General features: G+C 39.9%; 1 protein-coding gene across 4 annotated transcripts in view; it reads left to right on the top strand.

Moving 5' to 3' along the window:
- Window positions 1-2,011: 2,011 nt before the first annotated feature.
- USP8 (ubiquitin specific peptidase 8) overlaps window positions 2,012-13,106 on the top strand; it is a 53,108-nt gene continuing 42,013 nt past the window's right edge. The window contains exons 1-2 of one of the 4 annotated variants that reach the window (XM_016210150.2): window positions 2,021-2,108; window positions 10,453-10,498. The gene's annotated coding sequence lies outside the window, so the exon portion shown is untranslated. Of the gene's footprint in view, window positions 2,109-10,248; window positions 10,499-13,106 lie in introns of those variants that run through there. The other 3 variants (XM_087821469.1, XM_087821466.1, XM_087821467.1) reach the window with 3 other exon arrangements.

Raw genomic sequence — 13,106 nt, 5'->3', positions numbered from 1 at the left:
ATGCTGGATTGCACAAGAATTAAAGCTATGACCTAATACAGGCCATGCCTTCTACACAGCTAGTGACCATTAGATTACAGGTACCATAGATACCACTGCCTGGTTTGTCACAATACACATTTGCAAACAAGCTAGGGTTGCCCTGGCTGGGTAGTTCAGTTGGTTAGAGTGTTGTCGTAGTGAGCCAAGGTTGTGGGCCCAATCCCTGGTCAGGGCACATACAAGAAGCAACCAATGAGTGCATAAATAAGTGGAACAACAAAATCTCTCTCTCTCTCCTCCAATCTCTCTAAAAAAAAAAAAAAAATCAATAAACAATTAAAAAAATTTAAAAGAAAAAGAGCTAGGGTTTATGGTGCAATTCAATAAGCATAGTTTCATCTAGGTAACCTGCTCCTTAAAAACTTTTATTCCACTAATTTTGAAAAATCCAAAGCCAGTCCCCAGATTTCTTTGAATTTCCTAGGAACAGTTTTGTGTGTGTGTTTTTCTGTTTTCACCACCTTAGTTGTTTGGGAATCATCTTGTCATTTTATGCCTGGTTTCTCTTCTGAACCTGTTGACGCACATGTGAAACTTCTTCATAAAACAAAACAAAACAACAACAAAAGCACCTCAAGTAAATGATTTGTGTTTTAGCATACCTGGGTGATGCTTTAGGGAAGTGGGGTAATTTCACTTATTGGGATGGAGGGATTGTGGCGATTACATCAGAGCAACAAAAATAACTTCAGGTAAATGTTAAAGAGCACTATTTACTAAAACCTTTCTGCCACCCTACCATAGGAGATCCTTTTCATTGGTTATTTCATTGTTATGGCTTCTCTCTTTCTCACCTCCCACTCCTTGCCATCCTGTCTCTGAGATTGTGTTCAAAGAACTCCAAATTCTTCCTATTTTTGTTTGGTTGCTACTCCCAAACTCAGCTCTGGGGTTTTCTTCGAATATTCAAATTCATCAAGGTGCTCGGAAGTAAAAACAACAAACAACGAAAATCCCCCACCAGCTTCCTTCTTCTCTAAGATGCACCCTCAAAAGATAGATGCATTTCCCCCCTGTAGTTATGAAAAATTTGCGAAGGCTTCTGGTTTGCAGTTCCAGGAAGTACAGTACATTTCATATTGTATCAGTCTTAAAATCTTTTGGGAAACAGTGTGTAGCTTAGGTAGCAAAAGAGCTTCTATATTTTTGCAGGAATTTCATTGTGATGGAAAGTAAATCAACATTTATTGAAAGACTGCTATACGTGAAGACCGGTTGTACTTGGTGCTTTCATTTCTCCGTGGCAACTTCACTGAACACCCATCTGGCGCGCACTTTTCCCTTAACGCGTTCACTAGACCTCACCTTCCGCGTGCCCATCCGCGAGACACCTAGACTGTCCCTGGCCGGGACGGCGACTCCACCCAAGGAACTTGACTTATAAAACCGGAGCATCCAATCATTTCCTTTACGAGAGTACAGAGGTCACCACCTCCAGAGGAAAGTTCAGACCTCTCTCGTCTTTTGTAAATCTGGGCCTTTAACGGGCATCACGTGTGTGTGGCTATAATGTGCTTTAGGATCCTGTCGGTTCTTCTTTGACCAGAGGCTCGGCTTCGGAGAATATTAAACTTGTCGCCAGATTTTGTGAGATTCACATTCTTTTTCCGAGCTGAGGAGGAAGATGCGTAGCTAAGAGTCCTCCTTCTTCCACGACGAGGCCCAGGACGCTAGGAACACCAGGGCGACCGAGCGACGCCGGAATAAAGCCGGGCTCAATGGATCAGGCGCCGCTGAGCGCTCGCCAGAGTCAGCGCAGCCCGGCTCCGCGGCCGCCGCCCACCGCAAACACGCTCCTCAGCCTCCCCGCGCCTCCCGCCCGCACCTCCCTGCAGGGGCGGGGCTGGAGAGGAACGAGCTGTCTTAACCGCGCGCGCGCGCGCGCGCGCGCAGCCCCGCGCCCGTGACGTCAGAGGCGCGACGCATCTCAACGCAGTGCAAATCGGGAAAGGGGGAAGAACTGGGCTGGCTTCGTCGGGATGGCGAAGGCTGTTTCTTGCTGAGGGTGGTGAGAGATGGGCCTTGGGCGAGGAGGCCGGCGTTAGTGAAGCGCGCCTGGCGCCGAGGTGAGTGCGGGTCTGGGTCCTGGCATTTGTTCGGGGAAAGCCGTCTGCAGTGAACCCCCTTTCCTTCCCTCCAGTGCTGGTCACTCGGGAGACAAGCCCTGACCACGGAAGGGGGTGGGACAACCCCGAACTTAGAATCGGCTTTTGCGGGAAGGGCCCAGCCTCGAGTTTTTCTCGCTGCCCACCTATGGTTGCCCAGCGAGTTTCGTGTGGATTCAGGTTTTCCGGTCCTACAAGGTGGCCTTGACCATTCCTACTCCTTCTTGTACACTCAGACCCGAATTTGACCTACTACCTCTTGCTTCCGTTTTCTCAATTTTTGCTAACGAGCTACAATCCCAGGCCTTACTACAACCCCTGGGTGTGTTTCGCAGTCCCTCCCCGTTCCCAAACTTGCTTTTAGTGAAGTCCAAGTATGCGTTTAAAGAACCTATAAAAGCTCATCAGAGTTGAAACTGTGACTTCCCCCAAATAAAAGCTTTTCTTTCTTGAAATTTGGCCTGTCTCCTAGAATTGTAGGACAAGTGAATTTCACCTCCACTCCACCTTGGAAATTATCAGAGCCCCGAATCGCAATGATGTTCATTTATGCATAAAGCTGCACACCATACTTCTGGGTTTATTTTGTGCCACCAGTTCATTCTGTGACCTTGAAGCAAGTCACTTAATCACTAACAGAGTATTTACCTGAGAGGTGTTGCAGAAGCCAAAGGAATTTAATATCTCTTAGCTTTGTGAGTTTTAGATGAAAGGGATGCTGCGCTAAAGGATGTTACTCTTTCTGAATCTGCAAGCATCCTTAGTTTTGTATATTTCCTGCTGCAGCTGTTGAAAATGTCAGGTGATTTTGTTAAGGATGTGTTCCTGTTCAAGGCTTGCTCAGTGGCTTTGCTGTGTAAGCAGATTTTGCATTTCAACAGATTCTGTTTAAGGTTCATTGTTGAATGTCTTTCGTGATGGATTTAGATATTTTCTTATGACTCCACAGTACTGGGCCAGTTTATATGAAAGGTGATGTAGGTTGTGCTATGTCTTTATTATATTGATTTGACTACCTTAAATGTGCATTTTTCTCGTGACACATTAGGTGCATCTTTAAAATTAGATAGTAAGAACCTTATAATATTAAACAACAACCACCTGTCAATAATGACGTAAATTGATTGCACTTAGGTATGTATTCTTTAAGAAAAACAACGCATGAGAAAAACTGACAGAAAAATATTTTAAACTGTCTTTCTAGCCTTAATTTTTTATATATTTACTTGAATTTTATTAATCATTATGGTCATTTGTTTATTAATGTGAACATAATGAGAAAGGACCAAAAAGGCTTTTGTAAGGACAGTTGGAAAATAAATCCAGTATATCAGATTTTTCCCCATAAAATTTCTAGCTTTATATTTTATTATGAACTTTTTTATACATGAAAATATACTTATTTTTGTGGACATGAAAGGAAAAAAGTGTCCATTAAGTGACTTGCTAATATTAGAAATAAGAAATAATTTTTTAAAATTTTGGTTATTGTTCCAGTTACCTATTGCTCTATAAAAAATCATTTCAAAACAAAATGGCTTAATACTACAATTTATTTTCCTTTGTTTCTCTGGGCTGACTGGACTCAGCTGGTTGGTTCTCTGTTGGGGTTTCGTGCACTTCTGGTCAGATAAGCAGCGAGGGTTAGAGTCATATGAAAGCTCAACTGGACCGGACATCCAAGATGGCTTATTTGCATGGATGAGTGTTGATGTTGGCTGGGAGTTCAGCTGGAGATGTCAACTGGAGTGCCAGCATGTAGACTTTCTGTGTGGCTTGGACTTCTCACAGTATGGAGACTGAGTTCCAAGAGCAAGGGTTTGAAGAGACAGAAAGTGAAAACCACCTCTTAAAGCCTGGACCCAGAGCCCTAGCTGGTTTGGTTCAGTGGATAGAGCCTCGGCCCACAGACTGAAGGGTCCCAGGTTCAGTTCAGGCCAAGTTCTGGTACCTTGGTTGCAGGCTCCATCCCCAGCACTCCTCCCCCATCGATGTGTCTGTCTGTCTCTCTCTGTGTCTCCGTCTCTATCTAAAAAGCAATGGAAAAAAATACCCTCTGGTGAGAATTTAAAAAAAAAGCCTGGACCCAGAAATTGGTACAGCCTTACTTCCAACATTCTCTCTTAGTTATAGCAGTCAGAGCCCTTCCCCCATTGGATTATAGGTCCCCATTTTTTGAAGGAAAGAATGTCAAATAATTTCTGGCCATCTTTTTTTTTTTTTTTTTTTAATTGTCACCCAAGGATATTTTTCCTTTGTTTTTGGTGGGGGGGAGGGGAAGGTGGGAAAGAAACAGCTGAGGTACATGCCCTTGGCAGGAATGGAACCCCGGGAGCCTTGAGTCTATGGGCTGATGCTCTAATCACTGAGCCAAATGGGCCAGGGCATTTGTGGCCATCTTTAGCCTATCATAATTTTGTTGACAAAGTTGTATTAGACTAATGTTTGGATTTACTAGTAGTTGCAGAATAAGGTACACTTCCAATTTCTTTAATCATAATGCTTTATATCTTTATGCCATATTACAACTTCAGGCCATTTTTCTGTATATATTTTTAGATTTGATACCTATGAGAACTTTATAGAAGCAGATGAATCATTCCCATTTTGCAGATGAAAGTAAACTGAGGAATCGCCATGGTGGTGTTGAGAGGGTTTAAGGAATTTGCTCAAAGTCATATGATAATAAATGGAAAGTGAGACTAAGACCTACAGTACTTTCATAATACAAATTTTTATTAGTAAATAATGAAATACTATATTACTTGGAAGTCTATATTTATAACCATATTAATTCAAGTAAAACAGTACTCATATATAGTGAATACAGTGTTAAAATAGCTAAACTCTGTCTCTTCTAACACCTTACAGTTTATTTTTTCTTAATACTAAATTCTCTGAATCATACCAATAATGACGTGAACCTGCATGTCTTTCCAATATAGTGAAATGAAATTTTTACACATTATAATGCCAATTCTTAAACAGTCCTGAAAAAGTTAAGGATTTAGAAATCCTGGGGGTTTTATTTTAATTTCTCAATTACAAAATTTTTACAAATGAAAATGATTTTACATAATTTTGGTAGATTGGGAATCATATGACTTTAGATGTTGATTTCAGATGGAAACTAATTGTCATCTTCATATTATTTCAGAGCTTCTAGTAACATGCTTATATCTATTCTTCTATGGTTCTCTGTCTTACCTGCACATTAGAATTCACCTGAGGAGCTTTATAAAAATATGTCTTTGCAAATCCCATACTCAGAAATTCTGATTTCACCCCTACTCATCTATTTTGCGTCTGTTAAAAAAAATTAAGGCGATTAAAGAGGGAGAGGAGATAGAAAATAGGTTGAGGTTATAAATGTAGATAGACACCTGCTCTGGAAAAGTTACCCTTCTGTTTTTTCTAGGAATGGTCCTCCTCAATAAAACCAATAGATTTTGGCCTGGTTTGGTAGTGCCTGTATTATGGTATTTAGCTTTGTATTACCATTGTGTACTTATCTTTCATCTTAAGAGGTAGAAACTTTGTTAGGTATATTCTTTGTATCCCCTGTAGCTCCCATCACTGTACCTTGAATAGATGTAAGTATACTAAATACCACATTGAAGCCAGTTTATATAGTCCCCCTTCCCCCAAGTTCTGAGCCCTTTAAATACCTTGTTAGATTCAAAGAAACAAAATTTCATTTCCTTGGTGATTCTAGTTCCAAATCTTAGTTACTAGTACAAATGATGTCTGTGTTTTAAAAACTTAAAAAGTTTAAAAATTTACATGAAAGTGAAAAAATGGGATTATTTAAAATCATATCCTAGATTATTCAGGGGATGATTTGCTAACATTTTTTGAGAACCCCCTAACCTCTAACCCCCATTGCTGTCTTGCCCCAATTTGGTGTGCCAAGGTGGAAGTAGAAGTCACCTTTCTGGGCTTTCTCCTGGAGACATCTGGGTCTTATGGGTGGCTTACAAGGCAGGGGCATGGCAAATCAGGGGCTGGGGGAGTGAGGGGGCTTGGGACTCAGATCTTTAATAACTTCCCAGCCCTTTTCTCTGCTCTTGTTTCACTCCACCCTTACTCACTCCCCACTTCCTCACCCAGGGAAGGAGACCTTGACGAATTCCTCCTCTCCTTCCCACAAAAGACAGACCCAGTGAGTGAATCATGCAAAGTGCTTATAATGTGTGTTGTAATGAGCCATGGCCTTGGGAGAACATGTGTGCCTCAGGAATAAGGTGGCATTTGTATGTGCAGCAACCCTTGGTATTTCTCGTCCTTGGTTGACTCTTGAGTGTGTATGTGTGTGCTTAAGTGAATGTGTATGTGTGAATGTGGGGTGTGTATGTCTGTGGTTTTTACTTTTCCTGGGATGCTGACCCAGGAATAGTGGACATGGTCACAGTCCTATGTACAGAGCTTTTGTTTATAGTTTTAAAAAAATACTTTCAATAAATCTATCATTTTTTAGCACAGAAAAAAATCATATACTAGAGAATGTGTCACTTCAGTGTCAATACTTTATCTCCCAAACAATAGGGATTGTCAGAATTAACATTAATGCCTTAATGTCTAGTCCCTCTGTAGATCTTAGCTATAGTTACATATTTACATCTCCACCAAGGCATCTTTCTTTAGATCATTGTACCTTTTGCGTACACTCAGCATGTTCAAAATGCCTGTAAATTCGTGGTTCTTATTTGGGAATAATTTCGCTCCCCCAGGGGACATTTGGCAATGTCTAGAGACATTTTTGGTTGTCACAACTGGGGGAGGAGGGGAGTGGATATTACTTGCACACTAGAGGCCACGGATGCTGCTAAACATCCTACAATGCACAGGGCAGCCTCCCAAGAACAACGTTTTATCCAGTCCAAACACTGCTGTAAACTCAGTTTTTTTAAACTACAACTTTTTGTCAACAGCACTATCATTCTTCACATTTCTCAGGGCAGAAAGTGTGTGTGTGTGTGTGTGTGTGTGTGTGTGTGTGTACATAAGAAAAGTATTCTGTTTCAGTCAGTCTGTTATTAGCATGTTTCTGCCTTTTTGTGTTCTTTTTTTTCTTTTTTAATATGTTTTTATTGATTTTAGAGAGGAGGGAGAGAGAGAGAAAAAAACATCCATGTCAGATAGAAACATTGATTGGCTGCCTCCTGCATGCCCCCTACTGGGGATTGAGCCTGCAGCACAGGCTTGTGCCCTGCCTGGGAGTCAAACTATTGACCTTCTGGTGCACAAGATGACACCCAACCAACTGAGCCACACCGGTACAGAGGCCTGCTAGTTATTCTTTCCCCAAGTATCATTCCCTTGTTCCTGTTTCCTTCAAATCCATCTTGCACATCCCCATTTTGATCCACATCCCCACTTTGATCCACCCTGAGATATTTTTTCCTTGAAGAGCTGGCTTCTTACTGCCTGCTGAATTAAATATAAGCAGTTCTGGATGGCTTCAAAAGTCCTCCATCTCCTTACCTAATATAATTTATCATTAGCCAACAGTTAAGTGTTTACTGTAAGGACTACTGAGACAGATGCTACAGATCGAGTAATGACATGTAAAGACATATCTGTGTAATCCCTTGATTGAATTGATCATTTCCCAGTAATCCCTACAGCATTCTTTATTTTTCTCATTGCCTTCCCATACTAATTCCTCATTTTGTGCTGTTCTTATTGGTTCCCTTTTCTGGAGTGCCAGTCTTTCTCTGTTCATAGTTATATCCTTTCCTTAGGGCCAGTTTCTGTCTCTCTTATCACATCATCATGAGCACTGCATGCTTATGAGGTATGAGGATCTTAAAGCATAGTCATAATTGTCATTTGGTCCAAATACTGTACTAAAGGAATGATGTATATACAAGTACTAAAGCATTTAGACCAAGAAATGAACTCCAAGAACTGGGACCATCAAGGATGGAAGAGGTAGAACTTAAGTTGGTCCTTGAAAGATGAGGGACCAGCACAAGAGAGAGGAGAGTGCACTCTGGGTTGGAAGAAGTCCCCCCACCCCCCAAGCTACATAGAATTTCCCCATCTTTTGACTTTCCAGGTACTAGAGTCACATATTAATATATAGTGTAACAATTAATTATTGGCTTATTATTTAATGAGTATTGGTTTGGTTTTGGTATCTAGACTAAGATATTTGTGATCTGAAGCCCTATAATGGTACTCTCTTTTTCCCCTAGAGCAGTACTACTCAAAGTAGCTTGTTCCTGTTATAGGCTTGCAACTTGTGCTAGAATATAATCAGTGTACTGCTTTCTTCATAGAGAAAGTCACTACTATGAAAAGTTCAGTGTGTTTAATTGATTTACATTCTGTCACAAGCTTTGTATTTTATCACAGACTAGTAACAAAACATTTCCCAACCTGCACTGGCCTGTGGACCACACTTAGAGTAGCATTGCTTTGCAGAACTTTTATACTTTTTCAGTTGTAACGTATTGTACTAAGAAATATATTTTACATTTCTTTTAAAAAATTATTGATTTTAGAGAGGAAGAGAGGAAGAGACAGCAATTTGTTTTTCCACTTACTTATGCATTCATTGGTTGATTCTTTTATGTGCCCTGACCTGGGATTAAACCCTCAACCTTGACACATTGGGATGATGTTCTAACCAACTGAACTACCTGACCAGGGCCAAGAAATACATTTTACATTTCAACCCAGTGTTCTATATAAGCATACATACATGCACATAACCAAAAGTAAAGTTTCATGAAATAGTATTTTACTGTGTGTAACATCTCTCACATTTTATCTTCAGTTTTATGTTTTTAAAAGCTGATTGTGGCCATCTAAAGGATTTTAAAAACACTGCTCTCAAGCATTTAGCACAGTGTTAGACACATAATAGACTCTCATAAAATACCAGAAGTTTTAGCAGTGATATTTCTTGAAAGCGGTAAGCCTTCTTAATACTTTAGAATTGCTTTAAAAAACAGATTATTTCATCAATATTCACTTATCTATGGCATTTTAACTAGAATGAGTATAGAATAGATTATATGAAATTTAAGACAGAAGATATAATGAATACTGTTGCTGTCTGAAAGGCAGAGGTGAAGCGAGATGACCAGTGGCCAATGAAGACAGACTTTATTTTCCTTCCATCATTGCCAGGGACATCCGCAGTGGCTGGCAGTAAACTCTGGTGAAGATATCAGGATCAGTTTGAATGACCACACACCTCAGTCTTCACTTTTAAAATTTTTCAGTCTTCACTCTGTGATTTAAGCCACCTAATCTCCACTCTTTCTCTTTGGAAGGATCAGAGGATGTCAAAAAGAGATGGATATCTGTGCCTTCCATTTTCTCCCCATTTGTTAACTAATTTTCAGCATTGCCTGAAATTTACTTTTGGAGCATTGCTATTTGACAAAAGCTGGAATTCTTAATCTTTATATAAAGTTTATAGTCTTAAGAAAAAAAATTTTTTTTAAAGAACTTTAATTTTTCTTACATATACTTAGTTTTGTTTTGTTTTTTACTTAACAGTCCTTTTTGAAGTATAACATAGTTGTGATGGGTTATATGTTAAATTTAGTTTGTTGCAACAATAACAAGCTGCTGCTGCTCTTTTCCTTGTTTTTACCATTGCGACCAAAATACGGCATTTGTGAATTCACTCAGCCATTCTGGTTTTGATTTATTTTCTGTCAGTCTATTTTGAAATTTCTTTAATGGCATAATGCAGCAGAATGACAAAAAATTTAACATGTTAAATTTCATATAGATTTAAGTTGGCTATATATCCTTCTATGCTTTGTCATTTGATTAGTAGGGGAAAATACCCTTTACCTTGTTCTTTTTTATTATTTTTTCTATTGAATTTATTGGGGTGACATTGATTAATAAAATTACATAGGTTTCAAGTGTACAGTTCTATAATATGTCATCTGTATATTGGATTGTGTGTTCACCACCCAAACTCAAGTCTCCTTCTGTCATCATTTATCCCTCCTTTACCACCTTCCATGTTCCCGCACCCGTTTCCCTCTACTAATCACCATACTGTTGTCTGTGTCTTGTTTTTGTTATTGTTTAATCCCTCTACCTTTTTAACCCAGTCCCCCCAAGCCCCTCTCCCCTCTGACAGCTGTCAGTCTGTTCTGTGTATCTATGAGTCTTTTTATTTAGTTTGTTTATTTTGTTCATTAGATTCCACATGTAAGTGAAATCATATGGTATTAGTCTATCTATGACCGGCTTATTTTACTTAACATAATAAACTCTAGGTCAGTCCATGCCGTCACAAAACCCTTTACCTTATTCTTTACTTCTGCAGAAATCTATGTGATTGTGGAGGCTGAAATAGCAATTAAGGCAATGCTGTAAGTATTTTTAACACCAAGAATCTTTTTTTTTTTTTAATTCCCACCCAGGGATATGTTTTTATTGATTTTAGAGAGGAAGGGAGGGGAAGAGAAATAAACCTCCATGTGAGAGAGAAACATCAATCAGTTGCCTTCCATACGTGCCTGACCAGGGGTCGATCCCACAACCTAGGTATGTGCCCTGACCAGGAATCAAACCCACAACCTTTTTTTATATATGGGACAACGCTCCAGTGAGCCACCTGGCTGGAGCAACACCAGGCATCTTATTGGACAGTATAACTTACATAATTTTGTGAATGGATGTGGAAACCACTGTGGGCCTTTGATGACATTATCAGAGAAACTTGTTACTTATTTCAGCTGTTTTCAAGAATCAAATAAGGACAGAAAAGGTAACTCTAGAAAAGTATAATCTAGCCCTGGCTGGTGTGGCTCAGTTGGTTGGGCATTGTCCCATGCACCCAGAGATCGCTGGTTCAATTCCTGGTCAGGGCACATGCCTGGGTTGCAGGCTCGATCCCCAGTAGGGGTTGTGCAGAAGGCAGCTGTTCAGTGTTTCTCTCTCTCACCAATGTTTTTTTCTCTCCCTCTCCCTCTAAAATCAATAAAGACTTTTTTTTTTCCCTGAAAAGATACTCTTTTTTTGCATTTTATTTTCCACCACCATTTATCCCCTCTATGCCCTCTTCCACCGCCCTCTCCACAGTCACCACACTTGTCCATGTCCATGAGTTCTCTTTTTTCTCACTAAAAACTTTGATGTCATCATAATCTTATCCCTGTACTTTCCCTCCATGTGTCTAATCATTTGCCAAGTCCTGTCATTCTACCTTGGCAGTGTCTTGTATCTGCCTCCTTTATTCCATCTCTGTTGCCCTAGTTCCAACCCTCATCATCTTTCCGTAGGATCATTCTGATAGGTAACTGGTGTGTTCTTTTTCTACAGTCTTTTAAAGCTTTGGACTACTGTCAGTTTGGACACATAACTCCGTTCTTAGAACGCTACTATGGCTGTCCGTCACTTTTAGAAAATAAAAAAATAAATGCTTTATTGTGACTTTCCAGGCCTTCCATTTTCTGTTCCTAGACTGTTTTTTTCAGGCTTTAGTGCCCAGTAGATCCTTGTTCATTTTCTGTGCTGACTAGTTCCTAAAGATGTTCTTTACTTTCTTGACTTTTTCCTCATACTGTTCTTCATCTCTATCAAAAACCTTCTCCTACCAAGACTCACATAAATGCTCTCTCTCCCCATGATGCCTCCCAGTATCCCTCTAGTCATACTTAATCTTCCTTCTTAATTTCTCCTATTGTACGTTATTTGTAACTCTTTATAGTTTGATCTCATACTATGTTGTATTATCACTGCTTACAGTTTTCTCTGTCACATTAGTTTTTTAAACTTTATAAAGAAGTAGATCACATCTGATTTTTGAGTTCCTAGAAACAGTGTCTTCCATACAGCAGAATATCTGGGAATGATTGAATTTAACTTTGAAATAGCTAATGATTTATGATTTTAAGTTGCTTAGGTAGCATATATAGTGTTTATAATCTTTATCTTTTAAAGATTGAAGCTTTAAAGGTAATCATGAGAAACAGATGTAGCTGAGAACATATTTTAGACCTCCTGTTTGGAAGGTTCAAATCAGTGGCTTTCTTTTCCCAGCTAAGAAGCCTAATTGTCGTGAATCAACAAAATAGACTCCACCTGACTTTTTTTTTTAAATCCTAACCCAAGGATATGTTTGATTTGAGAGAGAGAGAGAGGGAGAGGGGGAGAGAGAGACACACACAGACAGACAGACACGTGAGAGAGAAACATGGGTCAGCTGCCTCCCTTACATGCCCTGACCAGGGATTGAACCTGCAGCCTAGGCATGTGCCCTGACCAGGAATCAAACCCACAACCTCTCGGTATGGGAACAGTGCTCCAGCCAGCTGAGCAGCACTGGTCAGGCTCTTCCTGACTTTTTGGACATATATTCTATGCTTAGACCAGTAGTACTTATGACCCAGATAGAGAATAGAATTGGAAAAAAAAGATGCTATCAGACTGTTACTTGATTACTCTGCTTACCTCTGACTTTAGTTCTTATTTAGTACACTTGGCAGTTTCACCAGTACAAAGTGATTGGGCTTTTTGGGAATTATATTTCAAGAGCTGGCCTATGTCAGGGGAACAAATGTTGGCTTTCTGTGGCTGAGTTAAGCGTAAGACCCTAGCTAAGCTAGTTGGGAGCAGAAAAGTCAGGGATAACTCATTACTGTTCTCATTACTAGTCCAGACTCCAGCATGCCCTGCCCTCTGCCACAGTCATGTCTTGTGGTATCACTAAGGTCTCAGGTTTCCTTAAGCACCTCCCCCAAAAGTTAGTTTCTTGACCTGGTTTTCTCTTAGTCAAAAGTATTAGTCCTCAACTGCTGCTTTTGTTTCAGAAATCATATTTCTAGAATACTATTCCTTTCAATCCCATCATTCTCTCTCCCATTGCCAATTTTTTAAAAGTTATCTACAATCTACTTCCATTTCTTTATTACTTAATGCTCGTGCTCTTGCCTCCACTCAAACCACTGATGGAAGCTGTACCCCACAAGGTTATAT

The sequence above is a fragment of the Miniopterus natalensis genome, chromosome 1, assembly GCF_054644295.1.
Source record: "Miniopterus natalensis isolate mMinNat1 chromosome 1, mMinNat1.hap1, whole genome shotgun sequence".
Classification (NCBI taxonomy): domain Eukaryota; kingdom Metazoa; phylum Chordata; class Mammalia; order Chiroptera; family Miniopteridae; genus Miniopterus; species Miniopterus natalensis.
Note: the sequence above shows the minus strand (reverse complement) of the source record. Positions and strands in the feature narration are given on the sequence as shown.